This window comes from Podarcis melisellensis (assembly GCF_964234715.1).
Source record: "Podarcis melisellensis genome assembly, chromosome: 1".
NCBI lineage: Eukaryota > Metazoa > Chordata > Lepidosauria > Squamata > Lacertidae > Podarcis > Podarcis melisellensis.
The window spans coordinates 84647192-84668277 of NC_138528.1; the positions used below are offsets into that span (position 1 = coordinate 84647192).

At 44.1% G+C, this 21086-nt stretch overlaps 1 long non-coding RNA gene across 2 annotated transcripts in view; it reads left to right on the forward strand.

The window, feature by feature from the left end:
• The first annotated feature begins 7273 nt into the window (after positions 1–7273).
• The window catches only part of LOC309375317, a 30408-nt gene continuing 16595 nt past the window's right edge, over positions 7274–21086 (forward strand). Inside the window, exon 1 of one of the 2 annotated variants that reach the window (XR_014170825.1) lies at positions 7274–7343. This is a non-coding gene — a long non-coding RNA (uncharacterized lncRNA). The remainder of the gene's footprint in view (positions 7344–21086) is intronic. The other variant, XR_014170826.1, reaches the window with a different exon arrangement.

A 21086-nucleotide genomic window follows, 5' to 3' on the forward strand; every position in this document is an offset into this window, starting at 1 on the left:
TGCCCCTCACCCACCCTGGATTTTTTTAGGGGGTTATTTAAAGAACTGGGTTGAGGGTGTTTAAAAGAACTAACAATGCCACTTCAGTTATTAAGACACCCTTGCAGTTGTCCGAAACATGTTGATAAACAGAAACTTGAAGAGGGAAATTTTTTGTTAGAAGGTAGTTTGGACATGTGACTAAATAAAACTGGAGATTCTTATTGCTATGATCAAATCAGTGGCAGCTTTAAGTATTAACTGCCATACAACTCCCTTGTGTAATTTGGCCTGTGCCTTAACCTTACTAGTGAAATGGGCTAGGAATTGAGATAATGATTTTGAATTTGAAATAGAACAGATTAAATGGATTTTTATTCCAGAATTGCAACATGCAACTAGATAAGCTGAGCCAATCAATTTTCTATGATATTGGACTGTGTGTGTGAGGAATTCACAATGGAGGGCTGCAGTATTACTGCCTTCTCTGACAGGAGAGCTATGAGTAGTCCATGTTAAAGCTTCATTCCTTTATTTTGTTGTGTCAACTAGACCCTCATAACTATGGAATATGAATTCAGATTTAGGAGGTGGTTTTCTACTGAGTGATACAATATCTGACATCTGAGTTTTGCTTTTCTGGCACAGAATAATTCAAACATTTATTGGATATATTATGGCAGTCATGTGCCAAAAGCATTTTTGACTGTCTGCAGCAGCTGTGGGGAACTTGTTGCCCACCATGTGTTGCTGAACCACAACTCCCATCAACCCTGGCCATTGGCATTATTGAATTCACATTGTGAAATGGTGGCGGTTTTTTTGGTTACTTTTTATTTATTTATCTTACTTTATTTTTTTCTTTTCCCTTTTTTGTTAAGTGGGCAAATAAAAAATTAATTAAAAAAACTGGCTGATGGGAGTTGTAGTTCATCTGGAGTGTCGAAGTTTCCCCACCACACCTGGTCTATGAGAGAGGTAACCAATCTGGTGCCTTCCAACTGTTGTGGAATCTCAGCCTGAGCCAGCATGATCAAGGATGGTTTTCGTGATTATGCAGAATTAACACTTACTATGATAATAATGCACTTCATAATAGACTCCAATTTTCTGTATGTTAGAATGGGCTCTGTCAGTCTGTGTTTCAATAGTACTTGCCACTACAGATTGAATTGTAAGGTATGCCTGCTTCATTATTCCTTCTTTTTTTAAAACTGTCAAGATAAAGCAGCCAGGTCCAGCATAATGCTCAGAGGGCCAGAGTTCAGGCCTTGTGCATTAGCAAATTGACTCCAACGCTAACTGCACCTATAGCTTCCACAATTTTACAGGCGTTTATGCTACTGATACATGGTTTTCTATTATTCTGACTATGAGAGCTAGCATGTACTAGTGCAGCCTTCCCCAGCCTGGTGCCCTCCAGATGTTTTTGACAATAACTCCTTTCAGCATCAGCTGTGCTGGCAGGGGCTGATGAGAGTTGTAGTCAAAAACATCTGGAGGGCACCAGGCTGGGGAAGGCTGCATTAGAACTGCTAAGGACTGGTTTCATGATTTGATCTAGAATTTCAGTGGAGACTTGTTTTGTCTGAAGCACACCTATGTTTCTATAATTTGAATATTATGTCTTGACAATTTAAAAACATTGCTTCTGAGAGCATGGAGAAAAGTGATTTAATAGCCTTCCATCTGCTTATTTTATCTCTTGACCTTTTGACAAGTGTGATTTGGGGGGGGGATTCCCCTTCAGCCTCAAATGCCCCAGACAGCTTTAAATCAGTGGAGAAGCACATAAAAGCTTATAGCTGAGGACAGCCAACTAAATATTAGTTGATTATCCATCTTAATTGGTTTAAATTTGGATACATTTGCAAATAAGCACAGCAGTTCTGAAAGGGGGCAGCCTGGTTTTGTGTTTTATTATTTATGTTTTCATAGGCAATTACCTCCTGTGTAAGCAAAAACAGGGGGTCCTTATCAAACAGCATCTGGTGTCTTTTGCTTTGCTGTTGTTGTTGTCTAAAGTATGCATCCTGATAGGGACGCTCCTTAAGTCAACAGACTTTATGTAGACAGATAGGCATCTAACAGTTTAAGGCTGCAGGCTGCAATCCTGTACTTTGAAGCTAGGTGCTACATATGTAGGCATACATAAGACTCCACTCAGATAATGTGTTTGGTTTAATTGGGGTCCAATGTGGGGTGGGGGGTAAATGGGCAAGTATTTCTATTTTTTTCCCCAGCCAACCAACCAAATGGCAGGTGCCATTTAAAAAAAAAAGATTTTTTAATAATGTAGCTGGAGAAAATTTAAAATTTCATCACATTCTTAAAATAGCAAGGACTATTTGGGGCACCCTCAATACTGACATGTTACTCATGATACTGAGATAACTATACACATTCTTACTCATGATCTCTGATTCTAATTTTGTAAGCAAATGTCCTCTTCTTTCAGAAAAGTCAGTGCTTACAGTTCATGATGTTTATAACTATCTTTCCCATGAAAGCTGTGTTCTGAGAACTGAATCCACCTCTGAAACTTTATATGTTGCTCCATGTATATTATCTGCTTGCTATAGCTCATTATGCATGTATGTCAGAGAAGATTTCAGTTGAAGAGATCCACACAAACCATGTTTGCTTCCATCTTGGGCAGACCGTGGTCCCGCTGGATGGGATCTCTTAGAATAGTGTGTGGACTACTCATAGGCTTTGCCCCCAAAGCACATACAACTCAGCACTATGCAAAGTTTTGACAGATTTGTAACGTTCATTCTATTTCCCCCCAATTTATATGCTTGCTTTCCAGTGGCTGGTGTCTATAACAGTAAATACCAGAACGGGAAAGAAAACGAGAGCCACAATTCATATAGTACTTATGGCGCAGAGACTGCCCCCCAGGAGGGTTTAGCCATGCTAGACTCCCAAGTATTACTGCTTACCTCAGTAGGGTGGAGAGAAGGTCTGAGAGACCATTTTTTCAATCATTTAAATTAGTTGCTATCTAGAATGGCAAAACTCTTGGGGATAGGCAGAAGTCTTTGCACTCTACGTAATAGGGTTATTACTATGGATATATGAAAGACCTTTTACCAAGTCAGGCCACTGGTCCACTATTGTTTATTCTGACTTGCATAGGGTCTCCAGCAACATAGTACCCAGATGTGTGGCCTGCATTGTAGAGTGTTTATGGGAAAAATTGTGGGTGCAGATGGTTTAGGGCAGGCACCCCCAACCTTCGGCCCTCCAGATGTTTTGGACTACAATTCCCATCATCCCTGACCACTGGTTCTGTTAGCTAGGGATCACGAGAGTTGTAGGCCAAAACATCTGGAGGGCCACAGGTTGGGGATGCCTGGTTTAGGGCAAGCTTTTCCAGACTTGGGTGTTCAGTTGTTTTTTGGACTACAGTTCCCATCATTCCTGACCACTGGTCTTCCTTGCTAGGGATGATGGGAGCTGGAGACCCAAGTTTGGAAAACCCCAGTTTAGGGACTAGAAAACTTACTTTAGAGTGAGGAGCAACCTGTGATGCTGCCTGAAAATGTTTGCTATGAACCGGAAAATAGTGGGTCACTGATGTTCGACAGTGTGGGAGAAATTGTGTGATGCGAACTTGTGTAATTCATAGTATCATACAACTCTGATGAAGTTCCACCATCCCTTTGGAGCCTTCAGAGCCAAGCAAATCAAGGTGGGGTCCATTGTTTTGGAGTAGTTCAACTTAAGCATTCATGGCAGAGAGGCAAGAAAATATCTGAAACTACCGTAGTTAGACTTCCCTGTGCATCAGATAAGTTGAATAGGAAAAGCAACTCAGGAACTGAAGGAATAGGCTGGGAATGGGGTGCAGGGAGGGAGGTTCGTTGTTCTGAGCTGTTGACTGCATTGGGTAGTGGCAGCCGAGCTTTGGCTGAAGCATCTTGGACCTGGACCAGTTCTACCTTGAGCATTGCACTTCCTGCTGCTGCCCAGCTATTACTTCATAGCCCATGAATGTGTAAATAAGCAAATGCTCAGACAACCGATGCATCCACTGCTGACCCTGGACTTTAAGGCATGGAGAATCTTAAATAGTGGAATTCAGGAAACTGCAGGAAAACTTTTATTGCTTTTTATAGTATAATGTAGAATTAGAGGGCACCACAAGGATCATCTTGTCCAACTCCCTGCAATGCAGGAATTATTATTTATTCAATTTACCTGCTCTAGGTTGAAGGAGGATTCTACTGCTTACAGCAGGTTGGGAAAGAGTAATAGAATTGCAGAAAGGGTGGTGAAAGAATTGGGCAGGAGTCACAGCAGTTGCCTCAGATATTTATGAAAGGTATCGGTGTAATTTACAAATTAGGGCCTGGCAACTTGGTCTCTGCTGCGGTCAAGAAGGTCTACTTTATCTAAGAAGCCTAGTCCATGGGGCTGATTTTCATAATTTTTTTAAAAAAGGAATTTGCTGAGTATTTCTCATGCACCTGATTATCCAACTTGCACCTGAATAGTGATTGAAAGAGGAATTCTTTACTCACATTTTGCCTGGGTGGGGGGCACACCTCTGCTCCACTGGCAGAATAGCAGCTGTATCCAATGTGCGCTCAGCCCAGGAGGAGAGATTGGGAAGGCATGCATGTGGGAAAGAGAAAAATGCTGTAATGGCAGCAGAGACCCCTGCTGCATCTCAGGAAATATTGGCAATGCCCACCAACCAGGGCCCGCTTTCTATACCCTCTTCTGTTGTCCTGGATTATACTGGCCAATATATCAGGGTGGGGGTAGCAGTTCGAAAGCACGTTAAAGTGCAAGTAGATAAATATGTACCGCTCTGCTGGGAATGTAAACGGCATTTCCGTGAGCTGCTCTGGTTCGCCAGAAGCGGCTTAGTCATGCTGGCCACATGACCCAGAAGCTGTACGCCGGATCCCTCGGCCAATAAAGCGAGATGAGCGCCGCAACCCCAGAGTCGGTCACGACTGGACCTAATGGTCAGGGGTCCACTTACCTTTACCTTTATCAGGGTGGGGGTGGCCCAGCATCAGGATCTGACTGTCAGGGCCCACAGGCTCTGGATGGCCAACAAAGACATGTATTACATTGCCATATGCCCAGGAAGCAAAACATGGCAGCAGCCACAGGTACCAAGGGAATAATTCTAGGGCACTCTCCACAAAACCAGTGGCAAACTGCTTTCAATGACCTTCCTGAGAGAAGACGCACCAGGGCAGGGGAAGAAAAGCCAACTGGACATCCATTGCCACAGCTGCAGGAAGTGGTGTGTGTACGGACAGGAAGAAGATACTTCATGAGGCCACTGGAGAACATTCACAGTAGCGGGAGCTAGGAGGTCCCACACAATGCCACATTCACTCTGGCTGCCCTGGGCTTGGTGAAACTCACTGAACAATACTACCAGAAAACATGTATGGTTGTGGAAGTTGCATTTCTGGTATCTCCTTATTGTGGGATGTGTGAGAGAGGTGTGTGGTCCACATGATCCTCTACAACATGAGTTGGAGGTTGGCCATCATGTCTGTAGTGTTGGGCCAGGATTCTTCTGGGATCACTCTGGTTGCTGAGGGGAGGCCGACACCACACCAAGGCCAAGATCCTGATGGTCTGCAGTGACTGTCATCCCACCCCAAATGCTTCTGGCTCCATGACACAGCATTATTGGACTTGTAAGGATGTAGCAGCTGGATGTTAGCTTGCTGCGCCAAGGTCATTGGGTGGGTTGGGGAGCCCATGGCATGCCAACCAGGTATGTGCATGCCTGGTGGTGAGCAGCAGAGGATGGAGATCCAGCCACTATGGTTCTGGGCATGCCAGGACAGTTGAGGACAGGGGTTGCCCCAGAGATGTGCCCATCATGTCAGGTGAGCCTAAGAGGCTGTAGAGAAAATGGCAGCCTAGACATACCTGCTGCCCAATGATGTTTGGGACATTGACATGTTCCTTGGACCAGTGAGGCTTTCACCAAATCCTATAGCCCCCTAACTGGTGGGCTTTCAGTATAGGAATGTGGCCTAAGAGCCTTCTTGCTTGGCGTCAGCTGCATCACCAACCTGTTTTCTAAATATCTGTCTCTAAACTAGTGCTTTTCTACCAACAAGCAGGATTCAGAGTCCAAGGACAAACCTCTGTGTTATAGCTCCACACCTCCAGGCTTACTAAGCCCCTTTCAGATAGAGCAGTATGCAGATGGATATACAGAGATTAGCTATTAAAGGAGAACAAGAAGGGGGATGATTTTTTAGTTCAAGGATGCCAGCTATTGAGTACTTTTAGGAGTCTTGCTCTTAATCAGTAAATTAGTATGGGTTACCAATATGTAGTCTCAGGACGTTTAATAAAGACAACAATTTATCTTTATTAACAAACACCAAAAATAATACAATATTTTGGAAATTGTGTTAAGCTCTTTGTCTAAATCAATGTAAGTCCAGGACTTTGTTTCAGCCAAAACTCAGTTCCAGCACCTCTCAGGTGAGCGCCATTGCCATTCTAAGAGAACGGGGGCGGTGTTCATAGTGAGTTCCGGAACCTCTTTTTCTAGAAAAATAGCATTGTGTAAATCCATAGATTGATGTCGGTAATCTATCAGCTACTGCAACGGCACCAGGATCCATATAGTTTGGTTTGATTTACGGTAGATACCAACTGTATGTGTAGTTACCATTGACCCATCTGGTTCCCAGAGTTTTCTAGTTGTACCAGTGGGGATTTTCCCCAAAGCAAATGTTTGCTTTAGGGAAAGGGTTTTTCTTCAAGACCACAGAGGAGAAGAAAGGGTTAAATCCCCCCTCTCCATCTGCTCAGGTGTCATCAACTGTTACTCTCTCAGCCCTCAAGGAGTCCTGCTTCATGCTGGACCTTGAAGAAAGGTAGTTGCAGGGAAAACTTGGGGGTGTAGATGTGAATAGAAAACAACAATCCCTATTTCCAACCTGTGCTTTATTTTTTGGACTGCCTAATCAGTTAATGTGTCTGGGACAGAGGGCTGATTTAGGTTGTGGGGGGTGGGTGGGGGGAGGATATATTTTCTAGTTATTAGATGCAACACCTAAAGGTACTAGTCATATAGTGGAATTCCCTACCTTTGGGGAGCGGGGGGATATATTCACTGGTAGGTTGTTTGAAGTACTATGTTTGGTTTCTGGGGGGGTGGGAAATGATACGCTGAGAGTTAAATCTGTCTGGAAACTCCAACCATATGTGGGGTCTCTCTGTAACTGTTGATTGGGAAATGCACTCTGCACCTGCTCAGGGAAATTTTAATCTAGTTTTGCCATCTGTTCCTGGGTTGAACCATGGCACTGAAAACTCATGCTGAGCCCCAGTCATTCCCGGCCACAAATTAAGCCCTGTTTGTAAGTATTTTTAGCTCAGTGCAGGAGAAGAGTGTAGATCTCTAGTAGTTTATTGCAGCTCTTGGTTTCCAGCCTGGTATGGGGGTTGGGTTTGGTTCTAATGAAAACAATGCTCAGATTCCCTGCTCCCCTTCCTTTTGTTTATGCTTTTTGCAAAGTAAGCAACTGTAGCAATTCCATTCTCACAATCCTTTCATAAATAAATTAAAAAGAAGCGGATATCAAAACATCCAATTACAGAAAAAACCCACTGAGTCATTTGAGATAACATCCAGATCTGTCAGTGTAAAAGATGGGGCAATACTTGGATTCCAAGCACAGTCAGTTTGGCTTCCTAAGTCCATACTGTTCAAGGTCAGGGTAATTATTTGCAAAGTACAAGCCAATGAGATGTCCGTCCTTTCTTTCTTTCTTTCTTTCTTTCTTTCTTTCTTTCTTTCTTTCTTTCTTTCTTTCTTTCTTTCTTTCTTGTCTGTCTGACAGACAGTTTGTCATTGTGCTTTCCTGAAGCTATGCATAAAGCAAGTAAAAGAACAAAAACATAGCGAACATAAAAAGATAGGTGTGTGTGTGTGTGTGTGTGTGGTTTCTGTGCAACTTCCATCTCAGCTCAAGACAGATGCAAAAATGATGCTGAAACAGGCTCGTGGACAGAGAGGGAAGTAACCAGATGGTTCTAGCTAGGAAGGAAGCTCCACAATGTTGGCTGAACCGCTGCTGAGAAGTCCCTGAATCCCTCCCCTCATTTATTGACTTGATCTGATGAAAGGGCATGATCTCCATCCAACCTCAGTGGACAGGGAGGGCTGCATGCAGAGAATATGGTCTTCTTGGCACACAGGGCTCAGTCATTTATGTTAGGAATAGGGAGCCTGGTCCCCCCCCGATATTGCTGCCCTACAATTCCCATCATCTCTGACCATGTTTGCTGGAGGCGGATGGGAGCTGGAGTGCAAACAACCACAGGTTCACCACACCACATCTGCTTTAGGGCTCTAAAAGATGGTTTGCTGAAGAGGCTGGAGATTCTCTGTTGGAGATCTCCACACATAACTACCTTCCCCAGGGAAGTGGGAATAACCAGCAAACAGACAAACAGCACAACCGTAGACACATTTGTTGAGAAAGCAGCTCCATTGAATTCAGTTGGGCTTCATGACAAAGTTAATAATGCTATATGGAGAAACATCTTAGTTCATATTATGCAGTCATTTATGCACAGCTCAGATTTCTGTCTGTATTCACAAGCACTCAGCAGTGAAACATTCCTGAGCTTTGTACCATGTGCATGATGTATAAATTGCATTGGTAGAGACCACTTGATGTCTATCATGCTGAGGCAAGATAAATTCAGTCTGCACCTCCACAGGCACATACCTCCACATGTGGTGGGGATGCCCCAAAATCCAACCCTTCTGGACAGCAGTCCTACAAGAGGTATGCAAAATAACTAATCAGGTATTAGAATTCACCCCAGAACTGGCCCTACTGAACATTTTCCAAGATAATAATGCCCACTCACATTATAAAGAGCTTATAACGCACCTACTCTCAGCAGCCAGAAGCCTCATAGACAAACACTGGAGAGACCTGCCAGAAGTGAATATGCACCACTGGTATCGAATCACATGGGAAACAGCCTTACTAGAAAAGCTAACTAACAGTCTGAAACTGACAATGGGGACAAATAGAAGAGGATGCCTTCACCCCAGTATGGCTCCCCTTTATTACATACACAGCCCAACAAGAGAACAACAGGAATCCACCAAAAACATACAAATCAATACGGCTTACTTGACACAACAATCCCTCCTTGCCTCACAAATGCAAAGGAACCTCACTGCAGCCAACCACACCCTGCCCCCAATCCCTCTCACTACTAATGAAATGTAATAAGCAAATAGAAAGAGAACCTACCCGGTTGACACTGACACAAAAGCCACACATATACTAGGGATTGGCTTGAAAACCAAGAAAATCTTTAATAAAAATTATTTTTAAAAAGGAAGAAATTAAGTCTGCAGTCCTATGCCTACTAACCTGAGAATAAGAGTCACAAAACACAGTTTGATTTACTTCCAAGTAAAGATTGTGCTGTGAAATGTGAAGTGCACACAAACTTTTGCTATCAACTCCCCTGGTAGGAAACTGGCCCCCTGATGAATTTATCCTGTTTCCTTATTAATTATCTGAATTAGAGTGTTTCATGACTTTTCTACCCTGTATGCATTTTTTTCGTGTGTGTGTGTGTGTGTGTGTGTGTGAGAGAGAGAGAGAGAGAGAGAGAGGATGAGAATGTATCAATTTTCAAATTATGGCAAAAATATAAAGGGCTTAATGAAACCTAAACCTCATCACCTTAGTCAAATCATGTCCCCTGTATCCTTCTAAAACATTAGATGAGGGGCTCATCACAAAGTTAAGGAGTTGAGCCTCATTTGTGACACACATACCCAAATAATTTGACCACTGGTGTGTGTGTGTGTGTGTGTGTGTGTGTGTGTGTGTGTGTAGAACCATTGTGCAGTGGTTACAATGTTGGATAGCTCTATCTAGAGCGAGCCTGAAATTGTCCCCTCCCCAGCATAAAGCTCTTTGGGTGGCCTTGGACCAGTCAGTACCTCTCAGTCTAACCTGTCCCACAGGGTGGTTGTGAGAGGAAAAATGAGAAGCAGTAACCAAATACATTGTCTTGAACAATTTAGAGGAAAGGTGGTATCTAAATGTAATAAACAAAGTGTTTCTGACTGTTTGCTATCCATTGTTAACATGTTATGCATCTGGTGAGTTGGGCTCTAGTCCATGAAGGCTTATGCCATGGGTAGGCAAACCAGGGGCCAGATCCGGCCCAATCGCCTTCTAAATCTGGCCCACGGACAGTCTGGGAACCAGCGTGTTTTTACACGAATAGAATGTGTCCTTTTATTTAAAATGCATCTCTGGGTTATTTGTGGAGCATAGGAATTCGTTCATTTCCCCCCCCAAAAAAATATAGTCTGCCCCCCCCCACAAGGTCTGAGGGACAGAGGACCACCCCCCCCCACTGAAAAAGTTTGCTGACCCCTGCCTTATGCCATACAGCAGCAGAGCATATGCCCGCACTGCCCAGGTGCCGTCCCAGGTGTGGGATAGCCGCTTGGGTGCCTGGAGTGGCATGCGTGCCCTGCAGCCGGGGGCAGAGCAACCTGCCGATAGCGATGGCAGACATTTGGCGTGCCACACACCTGCAACTCCCAAGCCTCCCCCAGCTGTCAGGGGAAGGGGGAATACTGCCAGCAAAGCGGTGCAGCTCCCCCCTTCCCCCGACAGCTCAGGGTAGGCTTGGGAATTGCAGGCGGGTGGTGCGCCAAATGTCACCCCTCTCAGCGAAGACACCTGGGGCAGACCACCCCCACCGCACCCCCTTCCTCCGCCCCTGATGCCATAATCAATCCGGTAGTCTTTAAAGAAAATAATTCGCACGCTCTCTGCCTTTCACCTTAATAACCCTAAGTAGGATATTCTTTTCCTCACGTGCCTCTGACAGTAAGCAAGAGGTCAAGCCTAGGACAAATTGGTGCTTAGTGTGTGTGGAAGCCTCCACATTTACATGAGACAGCAGCAACAGGAGCCCAATCAATCAGCAAGTGAGCCGTCCAGGCAGAACAGGCTCAGGATGTTTACAAATGAATGAGCAGTAGGTTTGAATGCTTTGCTGCACCATGATCATTTCCTCTCCTGTTAATGAAGTTTTCCCCACCCCTGCCCCTGAAAATGGAAGGCTCAAGGCTCTTTGTCAAGACCTGCACTCTCCCCAGCTGTTCAGGCCATGGCTTTGCATTAGTGGTTAATCTGGCATTAGTGTGCGTGTGTTTATGTGTTTAGCTGGTTCTAGGCAATGCTCAGAGAAAGAAGTGAATGGAGACTGCCTTTTTCAGGGGTGGGGAGGGTAACAACGGTTCCTAGCAGAGGATTTCCCAGTGCAGTGACTGCATAGTAGAATGATGCTGCAGGCTGAAGTCTGGTCGCATCTATTACGTTTCAAATCCACCAATTTTGGTATAAAAAAGCTTCAGGTGTGAGGGCAATTTGTGCCATTGCTGCCCAACCTTAGCAAATGAAGGCCCAGTGCAGTCAGGTGGTGAACACCCTGCATATAGAAAGCCAGAGTGTCAGGGTGAAGAGTTCTACACTAGCCTTCACTATGCTTATTTTCTATGTGCAGGGACTATGTCATTTTCTCACACGCTACAAAGAGCTTTCAGTCATATGAGCTTCTGGGCTTATCCACACTTCCTTTTGTCCCACTGCTCCCGACTGCTCTGTAGTGCTCAATCACAGCAAATGGCAATGGCAGCTTTCCCCGGATTGCCATTTGTTCTGATTTATCACTAATGAGTGGGTTCTTCCTTGGAAAGAAGCAGAGCAAGGAGAAAAACTGCTTGGACCCCTGTTTCTAGGCATGGCACAAGCAGAAGTGTTGACCAGCCTTCTGTCTGCATTCTGAAGTGGTACAGCAAAAACAGCAAATCCCTTACATCCTCACCTGCAATTTGTAGGAACCAGTTCTCTAATAGGGATTAAGCCAAATGCAAAAAAAGGAGAAATACACACTGAAAGGAAGATGGAGATGCTGCCAGTTTTTACAACAGACATCATACTTTTGATAATGCAGATTGCCATTCTTTAAAAACTCTGAACCATTTATTCGGAATCATAAATGCACACAAAATACTTATGTTCATATTTCTATACCCACAGACATGGAATTATAAGGCTGCCAATCATCCACCCAGTGCCCTAAGGCAGGATCAGACCGATTCATATCATTGCTAGGGTCTGATGAATTTACATGGTAAGCTTTGTTGGGCTTCTGCTGCTGATAAGGATCAAGGCAGATCCAATGCAGGAGATCTGATGGATGCCCAGCTTTTAAAATCTACAGTAGATCTTGGGGTAGGTTTTTAATCAGAGCCCTGGTTGCAGGAAGGAGTGTTTAACCCCTTCCCTTGCACTATTTCCCCATTGAAGTTGTGCGTGTGCGCACACACACACTGCCCCACTAAAGGAAAGGGAGTGCCTATCTTTTTTTCAACCAGTGGAGCTAATAGCAGCTGAGTGGAGTGATTTCAATCAAAAGGATGCTTAAAACACCTCCTCCCTCTGCATTGCTGTTCCAGTCAAAACTGGTTCCCATACTTTGCAAATGCTGCATGTACTTTACATTTTAAAGAAACCAACAACAACATTTATTCAAAAGTTACAACACAGTTACAATGCAATAAATTTTCAATCAATGTATCCCCTCCACAGATGCTTTACATTTTAAAATAAAAATAATGATTGGGAGTTCCATGATTGGATCTCCATCACATCTGTTTGGGCTGTAAGTGTAATGACTGAGCAGTCCCCACACCCTTGAATTGTGTGGGAATTTGAAATGGCAGGAAGTCACCCGAATATTTGCATACTTATGCCTAAGCATTTACACTATACAGTATTTGTAGTGATTGGTGATTTTTAAATAAATAAAACAGCCTTCTTTTTCTTCTGCATTAGTAGTAGGACTTCCTACATTCCCCCAGATTTCATTTACTGGCAGTGTGCAGCAGCTATAAACAACACCCGCAATCAGACAAATCATCAGTTCTCCCCCCACCCCACAAGCTGTTCAATGTGAAGCAAACCTCCATTACTTCAGATCCTGGTGCAGCATAAAGATACACTTGATGTTAGGAGCAAAAGACCCCAATGGTGGACCTCAACAGGATGCTTCAAGGGGGCAGATGATGGACATTCTCCCCTACCAGGCACTCTTCATCCTGAAAAAGGATCATGGTTTTTGTGCCATGGAAAATGTGGTTTGGTGACTCATTTTTAAGGAGGGTGAAATTCAGAACCAAGCCAGGGCTAAAGTGCCAGGAACTTTTCATCTGTCCACTGAGTTTGTTTCCATGCAAACCAAGATAAAGGCAAAGAGCTCCTTTCACCATCAGCTTCCTTTCCCCATCAGCAGTATGGGTAGAATTTTCCACTTATTATGCACCCAGAGGCTCGAGCCCATTTACCTATGGTAGAAACAACAAAGACGTATAAATCTGAAAGAGGCTCTTTTGCTGTTACAACTGAATGAGTGCAGGCTTAAAGAATCATACCCATGTGGCCCAGAAGAGGATTAAGTAGATGAACACATTATGCTAGACTCTAGAGGAAGGATCTTTGGGATCAGAGGCAATGCTAGGGGACATTTAAGAAGTCTTGCGGGCTGGATTTGGCCTCCATGCCTTGTGTAGAAGCTTCTCCTAAATAGGCCAATGGCCCCCTTTGTGCTAGCAGTTTATTCTGATCCCATGTTCTGCTGCTGATACATAAGAAAGCATGGGGTTGGGCTCTTTGAAAACTGACCCCGGTCTGCACATACAATCACATTTAGAGGTCCCTTGACCCTGGTAGGAGTGAGGCATAGCCATGTTAGTCTTCTGCAGCAAAGCCATCGAAGAAACGAAGACTAACACATTTACTACGGCATAAGCTTTCATGGACCACAATTAGCCTAAGTATTTGTGTTGGATTGTAAAATGTTAGGTCAGTGGAAAATGAAATGCAGTCAAATACAAACAGTGACAACTGCATCAAATACAAACAGTGACAACTGCATCCTTAACAGTGATACTTGATAAAACAGGTTTTGATTACACAGACATTCTGGCATTGGTAAGCCAAATTATTGGTAAGCCAAATAATGTGTTTAAAAATCCTTTGTCTCATTTCAGAACACAATAGCATCATTCACCCAGTACATCTAGTGTATGCTCTTTCATTCTTCGTGGCTTTCCTCCCTCAACCCCTAAAATTACAGGGCTCATGGCTGAAATGATAGTTTGCTTCTCTGCCTTTGTGCAGAGAATCAATATGAGCTTTAGCCAAACCTCATGGAAATGCTTCACTTAGCTTTGAAGGAGGCCCTCTGGAGGGGAACTTCAAACTGACAGGAGAAAGTAAAGAGTGTCAAGTCAGAGGAGAATAACAGAGAAGAGGCCTCAGAATCCATCGATCTTTCATATTTTTCACAGTCTAATCCTTTGCACAGCTAATATCATCAGTTTTGATTGTGTCAAATAGTTAATCTTTTTCCTCCTCCCTTTCTAGGGTGTGAATAAAGCAGGAACTAGTTTTTTCTCCTTATACAGAATGGCCTCAATTTATCTTGCTCCAGGTTATCCTTCTCCAGTGATTAATCGCTCTCATTGTCCAGGGGTCTATGTTTCACCAAAAATGAGATGTGCTTGTTATGTTAGATCATACAAACCTGTTTTAAATGATGATGAAACCTGCAGATTATGTAAAGGTTACAATGTTCAGGTTACAATGCAAGTTATATCTTTTTAAAAAACAAACAAATTCCAAATCCTCCTTAGAAAGGCTCAAGCATTATAACTCCTTGTTAGATAATAGCATGAAGTACAAGAGCAATCAAGAAGCAACTGGAGACAGCTTTTTCTCCTCTGCCCCAGTCATTCTGATTAAGTCGGCATCATCGCTTATCAAACCAGTTGGCTGAGCTTGCCACCAGATGTGACAGGCAGGTGTGCCCAACAGACAAACCATCTAACAAACAGATGTGGGGATTGGGTGTGCATGTGTCGGATTCCATCCCATTCTTCCTCCCCTGTCCCTAATATCAAATCATTTATTCTGCATTTTCTTCTGCTAGGGAGAAATAAATGGGAGGGGGGAATCCCTCCTCCTCCTCCAGTCTGCAGCAGCTAATTGTAGTGGGGCGGGAACCTCATTAGGGATTCCTTTCTAAAAATTGTGAATAAGGCATGCTCCACATGGCCCAGGGAGTGCCTGCTTCCTGATTGGTTAGATTTTGCTGCAGTCTATTCCAAGCTGTCGTTTAGTGACTGAAACGTGCACCACACTTGGAGGCTGGGCTGGGTCAAAGACTAATGGATAACAGAACAGCGCCTCTGCTGCAGTTGTGGCACCCTTTCTGAGGAAGGTGTGTGCATATATGTGTGTGAGAGAGACAGAGAACGAGAGTGAGCCCTCATTGAATAACTAAAACCTTGAACAGATCTGTGCACGGCTGCACTCTGCATTCAGGCAGAGACCAAGGAACGGGATTTTCTAACTAAAGCATTCCTGGTAGCCATAGTAACATCCCTATGGTATCATTTCCAGGCATCACTCTTTAATTGGGTATCTCCTTGGCCCCTGTCACTGGAATGTCTGGGTATCTCCTGGGTGCTTATAATGCAAACAGGCTGTGTGCTTCAGCTCTTTCACACACCCCAAGGAGCCAGGGGCTGGGCTAGATAGCAGGATGCTGGAAGCTGCTCTGGGTTTGTGGACAACATGGAGCAGAGCTCTGTATCCATGTCTGAGTCCTTAGATAGCTTCTTCTCTCTAAACAACAGTGACTCTTCTGCACCTTAAAGACTAGCACATGGCATAAGCTTGGGTTGGCATACATAACAGGTGGGGAGAGGGCAGCTGTTATTTCTAGAGCACACACATAGTAACAAAATATAAAACATGGAATCTGCCTTCTGTTTCAGAATTTAAGATACCACTAACACAAAATAAAATGGTGTAATTTAGGCTGGTGGTCTAAGTACAGGTAATTCTGTACTTAGAATTATCTAAGTACAGGGTTTTTTCTGGTGTAAAGCTAATTATCTAAGTCCGAAGGTTTCTTTTCTGGTGTAAAGCTTTCATTTGCAAGGAGAAGGGCAGAGTACGGACAAAGGAAGGGCCATAGTTCAGCGGTAAACCATCTGGTTTGCATGAAGAATATCACAGGTTCAATTCCTGGCAACTCCAAGTAGGGATGGGAAAGACCCTGGAAAGCCATTGCCAATGAGCATAAACAATACTGAACTAGATGGACTAATAGGATGATTCCTATGTTTCAGGCCTGGCTTCATGGCAGAATAGCTTCATAGCCTCCAAACTCTGCTTCTCTATTGTGTGAATTCAGTTCTCCACTGCTACAAGTTCTCCAGCTTACAAGATTTACTGCACTCAGCTACTCAGCATCCTCAGCTCCAAGAGGATGTGCTCCCCAAGACACCAATTGAGAGTGCTACTCACCCTAACCTCCCTTTACTAGAAGCACAAGTGCCAGCCTCGTGCCACTGAAAGGCTGGGTTTCCAAGAGCTGTAAAACAAACCAGCCCCTGTCCATGGTGCTGACGTCCTGGCTGACCCATATCACTTAATCCCAGGACACTCTTAGGTCACCGAGTGGTTTATTCAGCAAAGCGTTTTCTTTCCTGGGCAGACACACAGGAGAGCTGGTTTGTAATGGCTATTTATTACATACCAGGGCACTTTTAAATCTCACTTTTCTGTTTTAAATTACTCAGAGTTCCTAACAGGGGAATAACAGCACACATTACATCAAACACTACCAAAATAGACTAAAGATTGCTTAAAGCTCAAACACCACAGTGCAAAACACCCACACAAACAGAATAAAATTCAGCAAGCATCCTTAGTACTCTCTTTTTAAAATGTAAATCAGATCAGTCAACTCACAGCCTGTTGAAAATGATATGTTTTTTATGCCCTCTGCTTGGGCAGAGATGGGACCAAGCAGACATCCCTGTGGAGTGTGTTTCATAACTCTGTCAAAACAACTGAGAAGATCCTGATTGATCTAGGCCCATGGGCTGGACTGGATTGGATCAATCTGTCACTCAGTCCAATCTTATCCGAGAAAGTGTAGAGAATCCCAGGCAGAATAAAAGAGTTCTGCCTTTAAAGTGTTGTCCTGAAAGAACCTGTTGTCATGACTCAACACTGAGCTGCAGCCAGGGCTCTGACTCAGCTGTATTGGGAAGACCAGCAGAACAAGGTGTTGAATCCAGACCTGGGCCCTGATGCCAGGAACCCTGTGAGCCAGATGCCTCCAGACTGAATTCCTTTTAAGTCAGATTCTCTTCAGTCACTACCTCCCTTTATATCAGTGGCCTCATGCTCACTAGTGACCTCTCACTAGTGCAGGGAAGGAACAAGGTGATTGAGATTCTAGGCTGGAGGACTGCTCTTTTACAGCTCTCCAGTCTACAGGAATGGGGCAGAGCCTGGGGGAGTAATTCAAGAAGGTTAAAATCAGGGGTCAGCAACTTGTCCCTCAGACCATTTGGTGGGCTAGACTAAATTTTTTTTTGGGGGGGGGAGATGAACAAATTCCTATGCCACGCATTTTAAATAAAAGGACACATTCTACTCATGTAAAAACACGCTGATTCCCAGACTGTTCGTGGGCTGGATTGAGAAGGCGATTGGGCCGCATCTGCCCCCCCCCCCCCGGGCCTTAGGTTGCCTACCCATGGTTAAAAGGTTGCAATTGCATTCCAGACTGGGGCACATGCAGACTGTTGCTTCCCCTCCCCCAATGGATTCTCATTACATGTTGGCAAATTTAGGTTGTGCAATTAAAGTTGTCTTGGAGGTCTTATGCAACATGCCTGCTCTCCCTCTAATCCCCTCCCCCACATTGTGTAATAAGGAAAGTGATGGGGAAATGCACTAGAAAGTGTGAGATACCATTTGCTTGGTGCTACAACATTAACTTCAGCAAATACCTGGCATCATCTAATCTCCCTGCAAACAAATCAGGATGAATGCACAATAAATGAGTTGTCTGGAAGCGACCAAATTGTCTGGTTGGGGGTATCCAAGGACCTGCAATTCCAGTCTGACCAAATCACCCTCATGTATCCATCATGACCCAGAGGCAGTCAGGACGACAGAAAGAGCAAGAAGATGCAGGTCTTCAGAGCTGTACTCTACGAGCATGCAGTGCTAGCTTGTGTGCAAGAGAGCAAATGTTTCTAAAAGTCCAGGTCTTCTTTAGTATGTATTCCCCCCACCTTTTTTAGTCGATAGTGGACCGTTTTGATTGCTTTTGCAGCAACCTCAGCAGGTGATTCTTAATGGTGCCTTGTCTCTTCTATCAAGGAAGGGCATAATCAAATTGCACAGATGGCAAAAATCTTAGCGCCACTGAAGTGAAGAAGAGCCTTTTATTGATTTTAGCAAGGCGGAGGGGGGCTCCTCCAACAACCCCTTTCCCCCCCCCCCTCTCTCTCTCTCCAGTTCAGTGTGATCACATCTCCTTACAAGATGTATATCTTTTCACCTGCTGTTTGACTGGCTTATCATATTAGTAGGCAGAGATTTTAATCTGGGTTTCTCATAGATAAACCCAACACTCCACCCACTTCATCATTCTGGCCCTCCGCTGATTGTCTTTAACCTCTAACATTTTAAGAAACAGGGTGGGAAAGACCTGTCTGGATTATTGCCTATGTTATTATAGTGTTTACACATTTCCCACTGATGTGGGGTGATAATGATAACAAGGGGAAGCACCTCACAGATCTCTCTCTCTTTAGGAAGGACTATTGCTCAGTGGTGGTCTGGCTTTGCCTCCCAGGTTCAATCCCCAGCATCTCCAGGTAGGGCAGGGAGAAAACCTCCTATCTGAAACCATGGGAGAACCATGACCAGTCAATGTAGTCAATACTGAGCTAGGTGGACCAATAGTCTGACTAGGTATAAGACATTCTCTCTCTCTCTCTCTGCCCCGCCCCCCGCCTTGGAAGAGGGTTTTTTGTGTGTGTTTTTTTTGCACAAATGCAAAAGGTCTTGTGTCATTTAGCTGGGATAATTCTTAGTATTTGGTCTCCATCCATAATATATATTTTTCTAGCATTTCTACCCCACCTTTCCTCCAAAGAGTTCAAAGAGGCGTACATGTTCCCCTCTCCCCATCCTCACAATAACCCTGTAAGGTAGGTCAGGCTGAGAGATGGTGACTGGCTTGAGGTCACCCCACATGATGACCGAGAGGGTATTTGAATCATTTGAACCATGGTCTCTCAGAACATACCTTTTTTTATTCTCAGCATTGCTGAGGCAGCTTACATTACAACTGGAGGATGAAGACCCCTGAAGGAGGTGCGCACTGATGCCAGCATGTGCTAAGTGGCCAGCATGCCCTCAAAGCATGTTTCACTCCCCAACCCAGCCACGCTGCCTATCCTGAACATGGTGACTGCCCCTTTAAGTGGCAACTTCAAAAGCATCTGCTGCTCTGTGCTTATGTCCTAATCAGCTTATTGGCTTGGATCAAGTGTGGATGATTGTGTGTGTGTTGTGGGGGGAGTGGAGTGAGGGATTCCAAGAGAAAGGGCAGGTAGCAGTGATGTCAGCAAACACAGAACATTAGAGTCAGGATGGGGTTTTCTCAAAGGAAGGAGAGATAGTGACTATAGTGTTGTTGTTCTGAACATAACTCTTTCTCTCTGTGTGGCACACTGTGATCTGGACTGTGTGGTCTAATAAAGCTAGGCACTCGCCATTGAAACATGGTTAATGGGGGAATGATTTATTAACTTGCACAACTTGTACAGTTCGCGGGGCTTTCCTTTTCCTAGAGCAGAACATGGATTATTATTATTTTTTAAATGATGTTGGTTTCAAATGTTTTGTAAGTGCATTTTCCTTTCATGTAGAAAAGACAGCCTTCCATTAATATTACTAAGTCAACAAAAAATGAGAACCAAACTCTTCACTCCTAAATATATAGGAGTAATTCTATGTATTTTTTGGCTTATATGCTTGCTCCTTATTTTATTTTTTCTGTAAGCATTAGCCTTTCTATATATATTGTACACTGCCTTGTACAAAATAATTTAATAAATTTAATAATTTAAATTAATAACATACAGAAAAACAAGAGGTGTGGAAACCCTGCTTCACAAATACCCCAAAGATATCTGCTGCATCAAATAATGCTCAGAGCTCTAGCTTCAGCAAGTTTAAATGAGCATTCCCAACTGAAGCAACACCTGTCAATGAGGCGGAATGGTGAGCATTAGCGGAGGCAACTGGAACACAAAGTGGGGAAGGAGGAGAGGGAAATGGAAGCTGCGTCCTGAAAGAAGCCCTTGAGATGAAAACAGCCACCATGCAAAAAGTACTGTGCAAGTATGGACAGTTAGCAGGGGCCTGGCCTTTCAGGACAGATGATTAGAAAGAGCAGAGAACTAGGTGATGGTTGGCGGCAGGACAAGAGGGTAATGAACAGAAGCTGGGAGCAGCTGACACTGCCAGTGCCAGCTTGGATAGAGGCAATCATGGAAGCTGGCTTGCACCTTTAATCTACTGGCTGGCCTTTTCAGAGAGTACAGCTCCCCTGCAGAGAGGAGGCTACCTTAGCAAGCTAGGAAATGGTCTGATTCTGGTTATTCATTTATTTATGCCAAGCAAGGTTATCGATCCCTATGGAAACTTTTGGAACAGCCTGAGCAAGCTCTGGTAATATTAACAAGGAGCTACAGCAACTTAATGATTGGAGATGCCCCTCCAAAAGTTTTAGACTACAACTTCTAATGGGAGCCGTAGTCCAAAATAACTGGAGGGCACCAGGTTGGCAAAGGCTGTTCTGAAGACTTTGGTGCTGACAATAAAATATGCTCAAAGCATCCTTTTTCCACGCAGCTGTAGAGCAGCAGCCGAAGAAGCATATTTCAAATTAGTGTGCCCCCTTCCCCGTGATGCATTGCAGATTCCTTTCAGATGATGAGCTAATGGTCTGATGTCCCTGTCTACCAGGTGACAGGAGGCATTTATCGTAAAGCCACCAAATGGCTTTGGCCCCATTATGCCAATTGCCCTCTGTCAACGGATAATTGGAAAGAAATGCAGAGCGTATCACCCCCAGATACAGGAAACAACCTGGGC